Here is a 20,228-nt window from a genome sequence, read left to right as displayed (position 1 = left end):
TTGGGTTGTTATGTTTTTATACTCAATCTTAAACTATTAAGACCTCTATTTTAGATAGCTTTGTACATGACCCAGTTCTACAGATTGTACTTTTAAGACCAGCAGCCTCATCCTACTATTTTTTAGGTAGTTAGCACTTCTGTTAGCAATAACATGTTCATCTGCCATTACTTTGCTGAGACAGCAACTTCAGCAAGAAGCGGAGCCATTTAAGATGTGCAAATCCCATGTAAACACACTCCCATTGTAAGTTTACATAGCGTTTAACCTTCTTCAAAGACACAAAACAGATGTTGTTTGTTCTTTAGGTCTTTCCACATGCTGAAAATCAGAACTACTTTGTGAAGAGTAATAACAACACATTCCTGGTAATCATTGCATGCACATGCTAAAATTTACTGCAGCAATCAATGTACTGCAAAAGCATAGCAAAGTCAATCAGTGTGGTGCAGCATTATAGATGCGTATACAAGGGCTGTCAAACATCCTTAAAACAACTACACTTCATTTCACAGACCCGATCAGCTCCAATCTTGGACTAATTTACCTAAGGAAACATCCAAGATATTAATCCTGGTCTGCAAGAGTTGTTTATCCCAAACTCATTGCTTTGGAATTACCTCTGACAAGCCAAGTATTACAGACCTCTGTGTTGTTTTAAATGGGAATTTGTTTTCATACAAGTTAAGGGTTTTGCTTAAAGAGTTACTTTATATCATCTACATATCCTACTGTGTGTGTTCTGTGTGATTCTCTCCCATCTCTAAATAAGGCAAATACTATAATAGGATATTAAGCAGGTAAAACATTGAGTAAAATGCAGATGATAAAAAGTATCTGTACCAGTAAATAAAGTAAGGGTTAAACAACATCATGTCCTGTGAATGTGAGTGTCCTGTTACTGGCACTAAAGAATGGAAACTGACATGTTCCTTTCTGCATCTCTTTTAATACCTGCTGTCATTCAGGGTGGCAAGCGATAACTGAGATAACAACAAGTTTGGAAAGATAGATGATATCTGAAAATAAATGAATACATACAAGTTAAATATTAAATACTTCAATACTGCAGAAATAGTAATAGCAAATCTTCACTGATCCATAAAACCTTGATCAATATTAAACTAATAAGATTTAAGGCCCATATGTCTGCAAACATACCTATAGAACTGCATATTTAAATATAATTATTTATATGACTGCAAAAATGTACCAACAAACGAACTGAGCCTCAGTGACTGATTCAGAACCAAATGCTTGCATGCAATCTCTGCTTCCAGACAGCCAGATCACACTACGTTTGCACATTATTGATGTGTTTCACTTTGCAACCGTGTGCTGGATTTACTGTAAAAAATCAAATACTGTACCTAAAAATGAATCTTTACCTGTGTTTAGCACAAGCCTGTTTAAACCATTCTAAATCGAAAGACGTTCCCTTGTTTGTATTGTGCCTGGAAACGGTTTGCCTTGCTATTTTACTTAGCTCTTTTTGGGTTTTCTTTCAAGAGAGCTCATCGTATAGATGTTTCGACATTTACTTGCTGTTCAATAACTGCTCAATTCAGAATTGCGCAGGCGGGACATGCTAGGACATACGCAACGGCTTGCTTGCATTTTGCTTGTTATACTAGTTTTAAACTTAGAAAAGGAAAATTACATGACCTTGTGCCACATTACACAGTCAGATTTACACTGATTTCAGGCAGAAGAGACTTCGGAATCATGCCAGATTCCAGAATAGACAGGTTCCATAATGCAGTGGGTATCAAACCATTCAATTCAATTGGAATTTGGTCAGGAACCACACATCATGCTGAATTCTACAGAATGCCAGTATGGATTAGACAGGTCTTACTGTAGTACTACAAGGGAGGTCTCTCTCTATTTACTTACCCATCTCACACGTGGAGGTAGTGGTAGCAACCTTGGACTTTCTGTTTAAAAAAATAAAAGGAGACTCAAATAGGAATTACATATTTTTTTTATGAAATAGTATGACCACCCTATGAACTTCAAAGAAAAGAGCTTCTAACTATACACAGGCCTCCTGCCTATTTATTATATAACTGCTGTATGAAAAGGTTCTGAAATACTTACCCATGATGAATAACGGCTCACTGAAATTGCCAACCTTGTATTTGGGCCGGGCCTTAGAAACAGTTGGTGCTTTACACACAGAAAGATCAAGCGGGTATCCTCTGTCAGAAAATGGCTGCAAAACTTTCTCTGTAATAAATGATAGTTTAATGGCCAGCTTCTTGTATTTATTTATGTATGTGTTGTTTATCAAGCATTCATGTTACAATCTTGAATACACCTTGTTAAAAAAATCAGTATATAAACAGGATTTAAAATGTAATGTAAATGATGTACATTGTTTTAAATGTATGAGCAATACTAATCTAAATTATTAAATGAACATTGTTTTTAAAAAAAACCAATTACAACAAACTTCAAATGTATTTTCTATAAACTGTACATATATACAGAAAAGTGAACTCTGCTCACCATGAGAAAGGACAGGTAACCTGTAATTTTCTTTTTTCGCAGCAAAAGTATGTTTCTTGTTAAATCCCATATACTAAATTGAAAAAAAAGGATTTGTTGTGTCAGTAAGATTACAGTACAACCAAAGGGCCGCTTCGTTTTTTTTTTTGTTAACCTCAACACAAAGTGCAAGCCCATAACATGCTGTGACAGTGAGAAGGTATTGGAGCTGCGAATCTCCCTCCTGACCAGAAAGGGCGCTGTGTAAGGTGGGTGGTATGTTTCCCATAGATGGGCCGACTCCGTGGTGGGTGGAAACCGGAAGTCGGCCATGGTGGAGGAAGCGCGTAGCTGCAAGTGCACCGAACAACTCCATTGTGATCAGCTGCGGGGCATGCGGTTGGATAGACCGGGGCGCCGGGCTGATCACAGGGAGGAGTTCAGAGGGGACGCAGCTACATGAGTATGGGCCTTTACGGTGATGGCCTTTATGGTACTAATACGCCGAAGCGCTGTGTTTTCACATCACAGCACTACTCACACTGCACAGCACAGAGACAGCACACCCCAGAGCACTACTCACACTGCACAGCGCACCACAGCACTACTCACACTGCACAGCACATCACAGCACTACTCACACTGCACAGCACAGACATCACACCCCAGAGCACTACTCACACTGCACAGCGCACCACAGCACTACTCACACTGCACAGCACATCACAGCACTACTCACACTGCACAGCACAGACAGCACACCCCAGAGCACTACTCACACTGCACAGCGCACCACAGCACTACTCACACTGCACAGCACATCACAGCACTACTCACACTGCACAGCACAGACAGCACACCCAGAGCACTACTCACACTGCACAGCGCACCACAGCACTACTCACACTGCACAGCACATCACAGCACTACTCACACTGCACAGCACAGAGACAGCACACCCCAGAGCACTACTCACACTGCACAGCGCACCACAGCACTACTCACACTGCACAGCACATCACAGCACTACTCACACTGCACAGCACAGACATCACACCCCAGAGCACTACTCACACTGCACAGCGCACCACAGCACTACTCACACTGCACAGCACATCACAGCACTACTCACACTGCACAGCACAGACAGCACACCCCAGAGCACTACTCACACTGCACAGCGCACCACAGCACTACTCACACTGCACAGCACATCACAGCACTACTCACACTGCACAGCACAGACAGCACACCCAGAGCACTACTCACACTGCACAGCGCACCACAGCACTACTCACACTGCACAGCACATCACAGCACTACTCACACTGCACAGCACAGAGACAGCACACCCCAGAGCACTACTCACACTGCACAGCGCACCACAGCACTACTCACACTGCACAGAGACAGCACACCCCAGAGCACTACTCACACTGCATAGCACATCACAGCACTACTCACACTGCACAGCACATCACACCCCAGAGCACTACTCGCACTGCACAGCACACCCTAGAGCACTACTCACACTGCACAGCACACCCCAGAGCACTACTCACACTGCACAGCGCACCACAGCACTACTCACACTGCACAGCGCATCACAGCACTACTCACACTGCACAGCACACCCCAGGGCACTACTCACACTGCACAGCACATCACAGCACTACTCACACTGCACAGCACAGACAGCACACCCCAGAGCACTACTCACACTGCACAGCGCACCACAGCACTACTCACACTGCACAGCACATCACAGCACTACTCACACTGCACAGCACAGACAGTACACCCAGAGCACTACTCACACTGCACAGCGCACCACAGCACTACTCACACTGCACAGCACATCACAGCACTACTCACACTGCACAGCACAGAGACAGCACACCCCAGAGCACTACTCACACTGCACAGCGCACCACAGCACTACTCACACTGCACAGAGACAGCACACCCCAGAGCACTACTCACACTGCATAGCACATCACAGCACTACTCACACTGCACAGCACATCACACCCCAGAGCACTACTCGCACTGCACAGCACACCCTAGAGCACTACTCACACTGCACAGCACACCCCAGAGCACTACTCACACTGCACAGCGCACCACAGCACTACTCACACTGCACAGCGCATCACAGCACTACTCACACTGCACAGCACACCCCAGGGCACTACTCACACTGCACAGCACATCACAGCACGACCCAGCACCACTGTTCTAGGAGCACTTTCCCCGTGCACAAATGAGGATGACTGGGACGCGATGTTGATGTAATTATTATTTGGGGACTGAAACCCTGCCATGCTTATTTATCCATACCATTGGTGGTATAGGGTTGGATAATTATTTATTTAATTAATAAACATGGCCGTTTTTATAGCTGCAATTGAACTGTTTGGACATTGTCTTCTTCCCCACACCTCTCACATCCTGACATATGCACATTCCTCATGCCATAGCAAGTGCAAGGCCAAAATATGGTACGTCTAAAAAGAGTGGGTAAACCAACTTTTCAAGCAAGAACTTCGAAAGCTGGGTTTTGTGTTTCTGTAAAATAATAATCAGAAGAGAAGGATGTGAATAATGTAGCGTTTTGTGGATGGATAATGGACCTAAAAAGCAGTTTTGTGTTTCTGTATAATAATAATAATAATCATTCAGTATTTCAAGGCCCGTGGTCCATAAAACATACATAATACATAACTTCCATACAATATAATCACTAGTATTATATACATTGTACGTAATATTTAAAAAAGAAATCTATCAATATTGCATTCTGTTAGCCATTCTAGTTCAATACTAACCCTTTTGTGTGGATCTTTTGTCACTACATCTTGAATACGGACAGCTTCATCTTCAAGGGCTTCCAGCTTTGACTTAATAAAACAGTCACAAGCTCATCATTAGCAGTCTCTGTTGTGTTAAGAACACTATGATTCCGGCATGGAGCCCGATTTTGGACTGTGAGCAAATACATTTACTGAGGAGGGGTCATTTGCCTGCTATTTGCCCATAAGAGAAAATGCAGGTCTATATTTAACTCATTATTTTGGCACACTGTACAATGGGGTTACATTTGACAGATTCGGTAACGTTAGATCTACCCAGGCTACCGCTGTGTTATAACTCAGAATATAGCGAATAGTCTCATTAACTCCTGTATCACCCCCTTTTAGGTGGTTGTATACAAAAGGTAAGTTACTATTAAATAATGTAACTGTGTTTTAATAAATATCCTATGCTTCTGGCATGTTTAGCTACTTTAAATTCCAAATGCTCCATGGAAATCTTTACAGGGCTCAGAACATCTACATTTCTTACCTCAAGCAGTTTAGCACCAAGGAGCAGATCTCTCTTTCCACTCTGCAGGAGGAGAATGAGAACCGGGAGCACCATCTCTCACATTGCACTACTTAAAAACACTGCTAGGCTTTTCATTAACAAATGGACTGGTGTTTCATTTTGAAGTTGGAGGCTTCATGTCCTGCACATCTCCAGAACAATCAGTGACGTCCTGGCTGCCCTTCTTGACCCTTCACCCCTTATTCGCAGTGCTACGGGTTCTAACTTTGAAATATATGATCAGCTCTTTCATAACGTATATGTACATGTATAGAAAAATGTACTAACCTTTCTGTGTGGACCTTTTGAAAGTTTATAGAGCAGCTTGCTGATGTCTCTTTCAAGGGATTCTAGCTTTGACTGTTAATAAAACATCCACAACCCAGTAACCCAAACACTACCAGCACAACAACAAGTTTATATACTATCATTCACAAGCGATGTACCGGGTAGTCACGCAATGTACAAAGCTTCATATTGTCTTGACATATACACTACTAGAAGTCTATTTCTATGAATATGCATGGACTTCATCAAGGGCGAATGTTGAAATAGAACGTTTGATAATATTCAAGTTCATATGGAGACACGTTTAAAACTCCATTATGTACAGTACATCTTATTTAATTAAATATACATTTCTTACCTCGAAGTCCATAATATTGTGAACCAGATTCACCTGAACGCTCTGCAAACAAACACAGATGAGAAAGGCATGCATAACACAGTACAAATGTGTTTTTATTTGTTTGTTTTTTTAAAATAATTGCTTGATCAAGGCATGATTCATAATGCCTGCAAATTGTTCTATAAATAGACTATGGGTGTTTAATATTATTATATAGTTAATAACACAGATATTTAATGGTGCTTTGAATTTTTAATATACAGTCAAACCTGCTCATGCGACCACCTTTATTTAATGACCACCTGGTCTAAGTGACCACTTTAAATTCCTCCCAATGATATGTGTGCTTTTATTTTAAGCGACCACTATTCTCTTACCCAGCAACAGACTCAAACCTGTATTAAACACCCTTACACAGGGCTATTGTTATAAGAAAAATATGGTTTTAAATGGTACGTCCTAAATTCAAAGGAATACGGAAACCATTTTAGTCTTTTATCCGTAATCAATAAAACAACAGCGCTCTCAAAATCTGAGAGAAAACGTGGAGAAACAAAAGGTCCTCCCTAGATGACAGAATTAAAGTTCTTAAACTTGTAAAGACAGTACCAGAAAAACTGCTGAAAAATTCAGCACTAGAAAGACGCAGATACAGCATTTTGAAACAGAAAGAACTAGGGCTTGAAGTTTTAGGTTTTTATTTTTGTTCACGTGACTGTGTTTTGAGCCGACTCAATATCTTAATTAAACTGTTAATTACTAAACAAAGTCGCTACTTTTTACCTTGATGTCCTGATTGACTTCAAACACAAGAGCAAGCAATGACATTAATCACTTCCCCCAGATGCTACTTTAACTTGCATTTCGTTCTCGCACTTGCCTGGGAACTAGGTAGCTTCCAATGTGTCCGTTTCGTGTTGTGTTTTTCTTTCACGCTAAATTAATGTTCTCATAATTAGGATCTAGCGGCTTAAGACTTAAAGGCAAACCGTTAAAAGGAAAATAAACACAGAAAAATTCAAGCCATACTTATAAGAGTATGAAAACTGTGTGCGGTAATCGAAAAAGATCTTATGCTTATGCTGGCGTTGGTTTCAGGATGCAATGAATCAACACGTAACCGAAAGGAAGGCATTGAAATTTGCAAAGTATTTAAAACATTTTGCATGACCTGAGACAGGCAAGCATTCATTACTTTCACAAAATAATTTGTTTTGTAAATGCATTATCTAAATGAATGTTATTGAATTACATACTTCATTTTGTTCATATTACATATTTTGGCTTTTACAGTGTATGTAAGACATACATAATTACAGGAAAGCATGTCAGAGACAAACAGAAAATTCATAAGTCATGGGCCCTCTTTTAGGAGACCACTTGTGTTAAGAGGCCACTAGTAGACTGTCTCTTGATTGGTCTCTTAATACAGGTTTGACTGTACCTTTTTCTATAGAACACATGCCACCTGGTGGTTAAATGTTGTAATTGTGGTTTCTATATTTTTAAGGTTGACCATGTTCTCCGGGGCAGTTAGAGTTTTTAAAATCACATCACAATGCATTCCGGTAAGCGTAGTCCTGCTTCTCTTAAAGAAAAGAGAAGTGTGTAGTACCTGAGACAGTAAAAGGAACCAGAACAGTCCCAACTATTAAGATAACGAGCAACAAAGTTAAGCCTGTTAGAACACAGCATAGTTATAAGACTTTTTAAACATGCTAGAAAGAGTAAAAGCCAGCCTCTTCATGTCTTTACCTTATCACAAAACATCTTGAGTGGCACCGGCAGTGGGAGGGGTAACAGCTGCTTCCTCTTGGTGGATTCAGGAAGGGGCCTTCCTTCTGGATTCTCTACTGAGATGAACGCCACCTTCTGGCTTACAGACAGGGTCTCTTCAGGGTGTTCTCTCAGGAGGTCTCTGCTTGCTGATTGTCTGCCAGTACCAGGAGGCAGGGGCCTTGAAATGCATAAAGAAAATATTAGTTTGAAATTACCAGAGTGGATTTTGTACCAGAAAAGCACACACATGTTGCTTTTAATCATTCATCCATTTTACTGTATTTTCGAGGTACAGGACGGGAGAGGTTTGTCAAAAACTGACTTATTTATTAACAGTACAGATTAGGCCAAGGATCTGATTTGCACAACAGCTTTATCAGTTCAGCATGTGTGGGACAAAACCTGTGTGCTTCTGCAAGTGTTTCTATTTTTTGTCCAACCCCTTATACTGTATTTATGATTCAGTGTGAATGATGCACACATGCAGTAATTTGTATATTTCTATTTAAAATATAATAAAATACAAACAACCTGAATGTATACACTTTTCATAAGGCAAGCATCATATGGTTAGCACTATGGCAATATCATTTAAAAAAGAAACTCATATCAAATTTGTTAAAACTGTACCCTTACATCTATATTTGCTTAATTTGTACTATTTCATTTGTAACTACCCTCCTGCAACGTATTTATATTTTACTGCATCTCCTGAGAGAGGAACCCTAAATAATTATGTGTAAATGATTACTTGAATAAACCAGTTTTTGATTAGATTAGAACCATAGAAACAATTACACCAACGTGTTTTTAATTCAAAATAGTACACCAAACCGATTTTCTGTTTGTTCACCTCAATCTGATGGGTCCTTTAGCCTCTGTTCTTTTAGAAGGCATGACTTCCTCTTGTGACGACCAGGGCTGAATGTGTGTGAGAGAGAATTAAATCCACAATATATGCACCTTCATAACAGAGACCAATATGTCAGCCAAGGCGCTGTTAAATGTGCCAAAACTAAATTCTCAGCAAAAGAAGAATACAGCAGATAACGTGCACATTGTTCTTACTATATCATTTTGAATCGCCTGATTATTCTAATGACATAAGCTGCTTCTACATGCATTGCAATCTGACATACTACACCCACTAGAATAAAGTTACTAGGGTGACCTCTCTGCTTATCCAGTTTATTTTCATGATTTTGGGGACATTATTGACTACTGCATATGAAACATATGCTCTACAGCATATTCTTCAAAACAAGACCTCAAGGATAATTGGAATGGTTTTGTCAGCAGTGTCACTTAACAACAGATAACAAAAATAATTTGTAAAATCTTATATGTATTACCATTACTTTGTAGATCTTACATTTTCCTACAAGATTCACACTTTATGTTAAATGGGTATTTGATTTTTAATGGTATTTCTTCCACCGCTCTTTGTGAATATAATATTGTTGAATGCCTCTTGCAGTCGTTTCTCTGCTGCACTTGCAGTCATTAAGGAACAACACACACGAGTTTGAGCGTGTGAGGAAAGCAGAGCTTCTGTTTTTTGTTTTTTTTTAGACTATGAGCATACTTTCTTTATAAAATATATTTCTCCAAAAAAGAAAAAAAAGAAAAACTTGAATCATTAAGAGCATAAGAAAGTTTACAAACGAGAGGAGGCCATTCAGCCCATCTTGCTTGTTTGGTTGTTAGTAGCTTATTGATCGCAGAATCTCATCAAGCAGCTTCTTGAAGGATCCCAGGGTGTCGGCTTCAACAACATTACTGGGGAGTTGGTTCCAGACTTGCACATTCTATGTGTAAAAAAGTGCCTCCTATTTTCTGTTCTGAATGCACCTTTATCTAGTCTCCATTTGTGACCCCTGGTCCTTGTTTCTTTTTTCAGGTAAAAAAAAGTCCTCTGGGTCAACATTGTCAATACCTAGATTCAATTCTTATAACCTGTCTGCATATGACGAGCCTTTTAAACCGGGGATAATTCTGGTCGCTCTTCTTTGCACTCTTTGAAGAGCAGCAATATCCTTTTTGTAACGAGGTGACCAGAACTGAACACAATATTCTAGATGAGGTCTTACTAATGCATTCTAAAGTTTTAACATTACTTCCCTTGATTTATTCAACACTTTTCACTATATATATCCGAGCATTTTGTTGGCCTTTTTTATAGCTTCTTCACATTATATTGATGTAGACATTCTAAATTATTATTAATTTCTTAGCAGACACCCTTATCCAGGGCGACTTACAATTGTTACAAGATATCACATTATTTTTACATACAATTACATTATTTTTTACACAGCAATTACATTATTTTTTACTGGAGCAATCTAGGTAAAGTACCTTGCTCAAGGGTACAGCAGCAGTGACCCCCACCTGGGACTGAACCCACGACCCTCCAGTCAAGAGTCCAGAGCCCTAACCACTACTCCACACTGCTGCCCCTGTTCGCTATGTATTTCCTTTAGCAGAACTCAAACTCCCAGAACCTTCACACATTTAGATGCCTTCCACTATTCCTATGATGGACATGTTTTTTACACATTATTTTTTACATACAATTACCCATTTATACAGTTGGGTTTTTACTGGAGCAATCTAGGTAAAGTACCTTGCTCAAGGGTACAGCAGCAGTGACCCCCACCTGGGACTGAACCCACGACCCTCCAGTCAAGAGTCCAGAGCCCTAACCACTACTCCACACTGCTGCCCCTGTTCGCTATGTATTTCCTTTAGCAGAACTCAAACTCCCAGAACCTTCACACATTTAGATGCCTTCCACTATTCCTATGATGGACATGTTTTCAATCTTGCCTGACTCAAAAATCGATCATTTTTCTTCACGAACAGCATGTGCGTGTTTCCTATAGGAGAATGTGAGACCTATGAAATGATGGCAATAAATACTAAATAAGATCAACTGGAATTATACTGTTAGCTCTGTACTTTAAAAATAACTATCACCACATTGAAAAAAGAAGTAAAAAGGTACAAACAAAAAAAACCTACCATTACTAAAATTGCGGTGGGGAATGCCAGTTCTGAAGAAGCCTGTCTTTCTGGGGTGGACTGTTCCTCCAAGTCTTCTCTACCAGGCCCTTTCTCTGCTGGTTGTTTGGTTTTGGCAATGCTCGTCTTCTCAGGGCTTGTTCTAAACCGTTCCTCCTCTTCCGAGTGTTCAATTGAAACCGAGCTCTGGACGCATCTCTCGTATTTCTCTTTGCTTTCCTCGCCTCCTTTAGGCTCTTGATCAGTAATTGCTCCAGCTAATGGTTCTGGGGTTTCTTCTCGGTCACTCCGAACGTCGCTCAGTTTTTCTTTACGTTCTGGGACACTGCCTCTTTGTTTCTCCTTCAGTTCTGGAGATATCTCTGTTTCCATCCAGTGTCCTTTCTGTTTCTCTTTCTTTTCACTCGTCTCCTTCCTTTCCCAAGATTTCTCCTTCTCTGGTTGCACTTTGTCCTTTTCTTTCATGTTTTCCGGAGATGTATCATTTTCAGCCTGGATATCTTTTTCTGTTTCACTAATGTTTTTCTCATTTTGTTTCTGAGATTCCTCTTTCACAAGTGGGTCTTTTTCCTTCTTGTGTTCCAGACATTTCTCTCTATCAGCCTGCAGATCTTTTTCTTTCACTTTACTTGTCTTTTCTCCCTTCTGTACCCGAGATTCCTCTTTCTTCTCTGGTGGAATTTCGTCCTTTTCTTTTTTGTGTACAGGAGATTTCTCTTTATCAAGCTGGTGTTCTCTTTCTTTATTTGTGATCAGGATTTCACTTGTCTTTTTCTCCTTCTGATCCCCAGATTCCTCTTTCTCAAGTGGAATTTCCTCATTTTCCCTTTTTTGCTTCGAAACATCTCCTCCTCCTGCTTTCCCTTTTTCTTTTTTTTCTAAAGATATTTCACTTTTTGCTTTCTCCTTCAGTTTATGAGATTCTTCTGTTTCTATAACCTGTTTTGTTAGTCCTGAAGTTTTTTCTTCCTTTTCAAATTGAGAGTCTTCCTCCAGACCTGAAGATTTTGTAACTTCTGGTGAAATTACTTTTGTCTTTTCTTCCAATTCTGGATGCACGTCTCTGTCATCTTTTTCTTTCTTTTCAGTATGGATTTCACTTGTCTTTTTTCCCATCTGTTCTCGAGATTCCTCTTTCTTCTCCAGAGGAATTTCATCCTTTTCTTTCTCGCTTACAGGAGATTTCTCTTTGTCAGACCGGTGATCTTTTTCTTTATCTGTGATCAGGATTTCACTTGTCTCTTTTCCCATCTGTTCTCGAGATTCCTCCTTCTTCTCCAGAGGAATTTCATCCTTTTCTTTCTCGCTTACAGGAGATTTCTCTTTGTCAGACCGGTGATCTTTTTCTTTATTTGTGATCAGGATTTCACTTGTCTTTTTCTCCTTCGAACAGGTTTCTTTAACCTTTTTCATTAGTCCTGAAGTTTTTTCTTCCTTTTCAAATTGAGATTCTTCCTCAAGCCCTGCAGTTTCCGGTGAAATGACTTTTGTTTTTTCTTCCACTGCTGGATTCACGTCTCTGTCAGATGAAATGGTTTCACTGCTTTCTCTTTCAAGTGAGACTACACAATCCACAGGCACTGCACTCTGTGGGGCAATTCCTTTCTCTTTCTCTTCCAATGCGGGAGAGGTTTTTGTTTGAGGTGAACTCTCCTCCTCAGATAGACTCGTTTTTCTTTTCTCTCTCTCTCCGAGTTTCGAAAGATCACCCTTGCCTCTGGAGTCACCAGCTTTCTCTTGAGTACCTGTTTTCTGAGTGACCTCTTTGGGTTCTGCTTCATCCTTAACCTTTGGTTGTTTGGGTCTTTCCTCGGTTCCTTCTTTTAGCTTTTTTGATGCCTTTGTTTCTGCCTCTCTGGTACTTTCTTCCTTTGCCTCTGCAGTTTTCATCTCTGCCTCAGACTCTTTAGTGCTGGTAGCTGTGGTCTGTAGCTCCTCTGAATGGTCCTTCTTCTGAGCTTGTTTATCTCTCTTCACTGATAGCTTTCCAGCAAGCTTCTTCCCATTGGTTACTTTGCTTTCATTTTTAATGGACACTACCTCTTCAGACACGACACCGGTCTCCTATATTAACAAAAAAAAGGTAGAAATGATTCTGTTGTTACCTGACTATGAATTATAATATACAGTTTACTACACAGAGTAGAATTTTTGCTACTTCAGAGATTTCTGAAACATAACAATTTATCTTATATATATTTCTTTTCATCTTATGTGTGGAGGGGTTACGATATGTCAACTTCCAATGAAATAGGTGCAGACAATGGAATTAGTCAAGCTGGATCTTAGATTAATCTACTTACAGAATAATGAAATAACTTTATATTTTTACTGTATATTTTTAATAAACTACACCATCAAACAAATATTTAATGAAAGTAAAGCTTCTCAAAAAATAGAATATAAACTTTAAAACAGAATTACTATTACTATTTTAATAGAAGAAATACAATTTTACTCTGTCCACCAAATAATTGTTTATATTAAATGACACCGATAAATGCATAAAGCTGAAAAATGTCTCTAGTTTACTTGTAGTTTTACCAAGGTAATGATATTAAAGCAACCTCACCTTTGAGTATTTGCTCAGTTGCTCCTTAAGCATTTCATTCTCTTTCTCAAGCAACACAATTTTCTTTTCCTGCAGAATCAAAATGAGTTCCATTGGTCATATACAGTGCCGTGAAAAGGTATTTGCCCCCTGTCTGATTTTCTGCATTTCTGCATATTTTTGACACTGAATGTTATCAGATCTTCAACCAAAACCTAATATTTAATAAAAGGTACCCTGGGTGAACAAATAACACAAAAATTTGATACATATTTCATTTATTTATTAAAGAAAGTTATGCAACACCCAATGCCCCCGTGTGAAAAAGTAATCGCCCCCTTAGACTCAATAACTGGTTACGCCACCTTTAGCAGCAATAACTGCAACCAAACGCTTCCTGTAGTTATTGATTAGTCTCTCACAGCGCCATGGAGGAATTTTGGCCCACTCCTCCATGCAGAACTGCTTCAACTCAGTGACATTTGTGGGTTTTTGAGCATGAACTGCTCGTTTCAGGTCATGCCACAACATCTCAATGGGGTTTAAGTCTGGACTTTGACAAGGCCATTCCAAAACTTTAAATTTCTTGTTCTTCAACCATTCTGATGTAGACTTGCTTGTGTGTTTCGGATCATTGTCTTGCTGCGTGACCCAGCTGCGCTTCAGCTTCAGCTCACGGACGGATGGCCTGACATTCTCCTGTAGAATTCTCTGATACAGAGCAGAATTCATGGTTCTTTCAATGATGGCAAGGCGTCCCCAAACCATGACACTACCACCACCATGCTTGACCGTTGGTATGAGGTTCTTACTGTGGAATGCAGTGTTTGGTTTTCGCCAGATATAACGGGGCCCATGTCGGCCAAAAAGTTCCACTTTTGACTCATCTGTCCATAGAACATTGTTCCAGAACTCTTGAGGATCATCCAGGTGCTTTTTGGCAAACTTGAGACGAGCATTCATGTTCTTCTTAGTGAGCAATGGTTTCCGCCTTGCTACTCTGCCATAAATCCCATTTTTGCCCAGTGTCTTTCTGATGATGGAGTCATGAACACTGACCTTAGCCGAGGCAAGAGAGGCCTGCAGATCCCTGGATGTTGTTCTAGGGTTCTTTGTGACTTCCTGGACGATTTTACGCCTTGTTCTTGGAGAGATTTTGGCAGGACAGCCACTCCTGGGAAGATTCACTACTGTCCCAAACTTTCTCCATTTGGACAATATGGCTCTGACTGTGATTCAGTGGAGCCCCAGAGCCTTAGAAATGGCTTTGTAACCCTTTCCAGACTGATGGGCATCAACAACTTTTTTCCAGAGGTCTTCAAGAATTTTTTTGCTCGTGGCATGATGTGCCTCTAGAACCTGTGTGCTGACAACTTCACTCTGATGGTAAGGGCCAAAGTTAGTCAGATTTATATTGGGCAGGGCTGGCCCAAATCAGGCCTAGTTGTTAACCAAAGTACTCAAACAGCTGACCCTAATTATCCCTTTAATTGGGTTGAGTTAACTGGGGGGGGGGGCAATAACTTTTTCAGACCTGAAGATTGCATGTTTGATTACCTTGCACACCAAACAAATGAAAGAAGCACCAAACTTTGGTGTCATTTTTTCTCTCAGACTCTTTCTATATACTACTACAACCCACAAAAAAATCTGACCAAATACAATGTGAAAAATGTGCAAAAATGCAGAAAATCAGACAGGGGGCAAAAACTTTTTCACTGCACTGTATATCTATCTGTTACACGGCAGTTACAATTTGTAGTGGTGCCATTATATCACATACGCTGGAGTAATGGAGAAATATTTTCTAGTCTTCTTAAAGGTAATTACAGTTTTATCCTCCTTTGAACTAACATTGAAGGGTTACATTTACTTGCTCATTGTATAAGATACACTATTCACAAAAATGTAAGAAGCAAAGAATAAATATGGTATATGTATGAGACCAACATGTCGCATGTGGAAAGAGAAGCACTGAAGAGCATGTTTCAGAACAAGAATTCAGACAGCGGTTTAGCCAGTGTTACTCCAGTGGATGCTTTAGAGATAACTGCCCCCAAAGGGCCTCACTACCTCTATAATGAGGGCTGAAAATACACAGGATGAAATGAATTACCTGCACAGCAATTAATGACTTGTATTGCTCCGTTACCTTCTGAATCTGGAAATCTTGTTCTTTACAGCTTTTCCGACCATCACTATAGTACCATACAAAAATATAAAACCGGGATGTGTAATTACCACATCGTTAGTTTTCTATTTTATACTTCAAAATGGAATATGCAAATATTTAAAAGACAAAGCTACAGAAGTAAACTGCAGCTGCAATTACGTCTTTATTTGCAATGATTTACCTAACTTTCACTATATTGACTAGGTTTGTTTAAACTTTTCCTATGGGGGACCACAGTAATCTTTATAAAGGATAGTATCAATCTTACTTTAGTACTGCAGTGGGCAAGTCTGGGGTGGTTGCCTGAGAAGAAACTACAGAAGCAGGGTACTTGATTCGTTCTGTGACGCCGGCCGTTGCCCTAATATTCTCAATTTTTTCTTCAGTTAGATCACAAGCACGTTTCAGGATGCTTTCCCCTGTGTTTTTTTGATTGCTTTCCAAGAGATTGATTTTTTCTATCTGTATAATTGTAATATCTTGTTAAAATGCAAATGTTGTATCAATATCACAGTATTAATACCAAATTAGATTTTTTTTTTTTTTTACATAAAACCTGAATTTCTGAAGTGAGTGAATACCATTAAAATGAAGATCCCTTTAATCAATATATGCATTAAAAAGAGAAGATCTACCTGAAATAGATGAATACTAACCTAATAAAAAAAAAACATTATAAAAACATCCTCAACAGCATTTTGTAAAAGGTAGTAAGTATCCTCAAATGTCACGTTGGGTTCAAAGAATCCAATACTTACTAAGGACTGTTTGAGGGCTTGTTCATTTGCAATCATTCTCTGCAACATCGCTTTTTCCTAAACAGAAAGAGACACACAGGGAATCACGAAAGTCATGATGTAAAGAACAAAGACAGTCATATTTAAACGCTGGCCCTGCTTTTTAATAAGGAAATGTATTTGAATGTTTAGCTTCTTACCATTTTAACAGCTTTCAGCTCCTTTTGGTCCTGCTGCTTCTCTGCTTCGAAGATGCTTGCTTGAGCCTGTAGCTACGGCACGGTTGTAAACAAAAACTTAGTAAACTAATACCACAACTAACAGGATTACATTTGAATTAAGATGCCAATATCCTTATAGCAGCTTTTAAGAAATGCCAAAAACAACAAAAACAGACAGACAGACAACTGTGAAAAAGATAACTGGTGTTAGCATCAAAGAACTGCAGACAGTTACCATAGGTTTTTTTAATTACTTTTTATTACTATGTAAAGATAGTCCTATTGCAAACTTTCATCTAGGGTCTACACACATCTAGTGGTCCTCAGTAAAAAACAGAGGACTGGCGCATTAGTAATAACAACGTTGTTGAAGGCCACTGCGCTAAGACCACCACTTTTTCTCAAAACTGTTAAAATCAGTTTTCACTTCTTCCTATTACAGAAGGACAGACAAACTCTTCTTTCAACATTCAAATTCATGACAGCACGTCTACAGTTTACCAGGAGATAGCACAGGACCCCATGTATTATGAGGACCACAGGTCACACAATCAATGGTTTAATTATACTGCTGTAGTCCCATATAGAGTACTGTATACCAACAGTTTAAAAGTTTAACATGATCTTGATATTAGTTAATAACCATAACTGTTTAATTGGTGTGCTAATCCTGAAACAGATATTTATTCATTAATATTTGCCTTAGTGCCCAAATATTACTTTTTATTGAATGTTTTTGGAGCCATTGCACGTAACTATGTTTACACCACTGGGCCACTGGGTGGCACTGTGGAGGCAAGTTAATACTGAGGCAGCAGTAGTGAAGTTTCATATATAACCCAATCAACCCAACTCATGTTGCTGATCTGATAAACTGTCACACCTCACTAGGCGCCTTCACTGTAGTTCTACTTCTTCTCAGCTCTTCTTTAATTGTATCCTCCCTTTCAGCAAGAATGTCTTTCTCCTGTTTCACTATCCTGTATTTCTAAAGACAGGACACAAACAGCTCTGTCTTTCTCTTCTTGCTATGTACATTTAAATTAAACAGACAGTGCCACCTGCAGTACAATAATGAAGACACAGACACTCACGGTTTTAGTTTCTGCCAGCTCTTGTTGTACACTGCAACAGAAAAAGGGGATGGCAGACATTTGGGGAACTTCATCACTTCTTAACACATGCACATGAAAAGTGTGGCTCATTGAATGAACCAGTCTTGGGTTGCACCAGTGTGGGTGCCAGAAAAACACCTTCAAGCATTCATTGCTTTTACTATGCTTTGCTACCCTTTCCTACTCTTTTACCAAGGGATATACTTTTTCTATTAATATATGTAAAGGATGATAAAGTAAAATGTGAATTGACAGACTGAACATTACTGTACCTAACCAGAAATACTGTTATCTAGGCTTGACTTACCTCTGTAATGTGTCTACATGCTTTTGAACAACCTTTTGCATGTCTGCCATTTGAGCTTTTAATCTTTCTCCTATCTCTGCAACATATATATATTTTTTTAAAGTATTACAATTCTGATCGCAATTGTAGAAAGCATACTTGTAGGTTATATTCATGTTCTCAGTAACCGTATTCACACAATGTTTATTTTTGTTTAGTTTGTAATCAATTTCACCAAATGGTGAATTTGAAATATCGAGGCACAGCATTCACTGAAGTGGTATTGAATGATGGACCGGTGAGGCCCAGGATCTCACTGTCAGTTGAAGTGCAACCTCTAACGCCGGTCAGTTCAACCAAGGCTGGGTGATGGAAGACCACTAACCCACAGAAGGGACATATGGGTGAAAATTATGCAGTGGGGAGGGAGAAAGATATTCACAAAATGTAGTGAAAGGTGGGCGTGGCCTATAGATCATTGGTTAGCCAATAAGTAGGGCTGTATTCTTTTCCCTGTAAAAATGGCTTATTTCACTGCATTTCATGGTATAAAAATAGGTATTTTCACGATTAAACATAATATTTATTAAAGCAGAAAAAATAGCATTTTCCCATTCAAAATTGATAATTTTCTCTACACCACAAATGTTCCTAAATATGTAAATGCTTACCTGAAAAACAGTAAATGCTAAATTGTAGGATTTAAAGACATTCTATTTTCACCATCAGTGAATTGTCAAATAAAGTAAATAAACACATTTAAAAATACCAACAGGCACGTAAAATGTTCCCTTCTTGTACTGGACAGAGCAATCTTTACAGACATATTTTTGATCTGGTGTCTTTTTTGTTGAAGACATTTTAAAGAAATCGTGCTGCTCTATGCAGTGAGTGTTCAGTCATTTACCAGAAGTAAACTAAACCGACTGCCAGGTTCCTAAATGTAGTGCAACAGGTAGTGCGGCAATAAGGCAAACATTTGATAAATATATGTATATTTACACTATTCCTTCAGAAATGGGCATTTATAGGGAACTGCATATTACACGGCAATGAGAAACCATGAAAAAAAAAATACAGCCTTGCCAAAAGGACAGCATAGCAGGCTGAAGCTCACCCCAAGAATTACAGCAAGCCTCCATTTTAAAATGACCTCACCGCTGCCAACACTTGCTATACAGGAAGTGAACTAAAAGATCGATGAGCTTCATCTGAATGATAGTGAGAGCGATGCTGTTCTACTAAGATCTGAACACACACATGGAAAAGCTTGGCTAGAAGACCATTCTTGGTATATACTGTGCGTTTTTACATTACACAGAGTGCATTACCTACCGGCTTTAACATCTGTCTTGGTTTTCTTGAGCAAATCCATGATGTCCTGTGAAGCACTTAACCAGAACTGCTCTGTAAATAAGTGTGCGTGTTTAGGTGTAAGCAATCCAACCTGGGATCAAAGCTACTTCAAATAATTAGGAAAAGTGGTCTTTGTACAATGGAGGTCTTGTAATTGCATTTGGGAATCCTAACTTGAAACTACAGGAAAAGTACAAACTTTAATACAAGACCAGTTAAAAGAACATAAAACAACATCATTAAATTCAATTGATACATTTAAAGGCAAGTCACGTGAATGCCAAACGAAGCGTTTCAATGATTTCTATTCTAGTCTCTGTGAAGGTTTAGTTCAGGGTTCATTCTAATGCAGAGGGGGAGGTTTCAGCAGCCATACTGACCCAAAATATATACAGATCAGGTATTGAACCCATATTAATCATATCCTGATGTAACTTTCACTATTATCTGCTGTATTATTGAATTGTGGTTTGTCACACTTGAGAATTATTGTATTTCTTGT

The sequence above is a fragment of the Acipenser ruthenus genome, chromosome 4 (assembly GCF_902713425.1).
Source record: "Acipenser ruthenus chromosome 4, fAciRut3.2 maternal haplotype, whole genome shotgun sequence".
NCBI classification, from domain to species: Eukaryota; Metazoa; Chordata; class Actinopteri; order Acipenseriformes; family Acipenseridae; genus Acipenser; species Acipenser ruthenus.
This window is presented reverse-complemented; position numbering follows the sequence as displayed.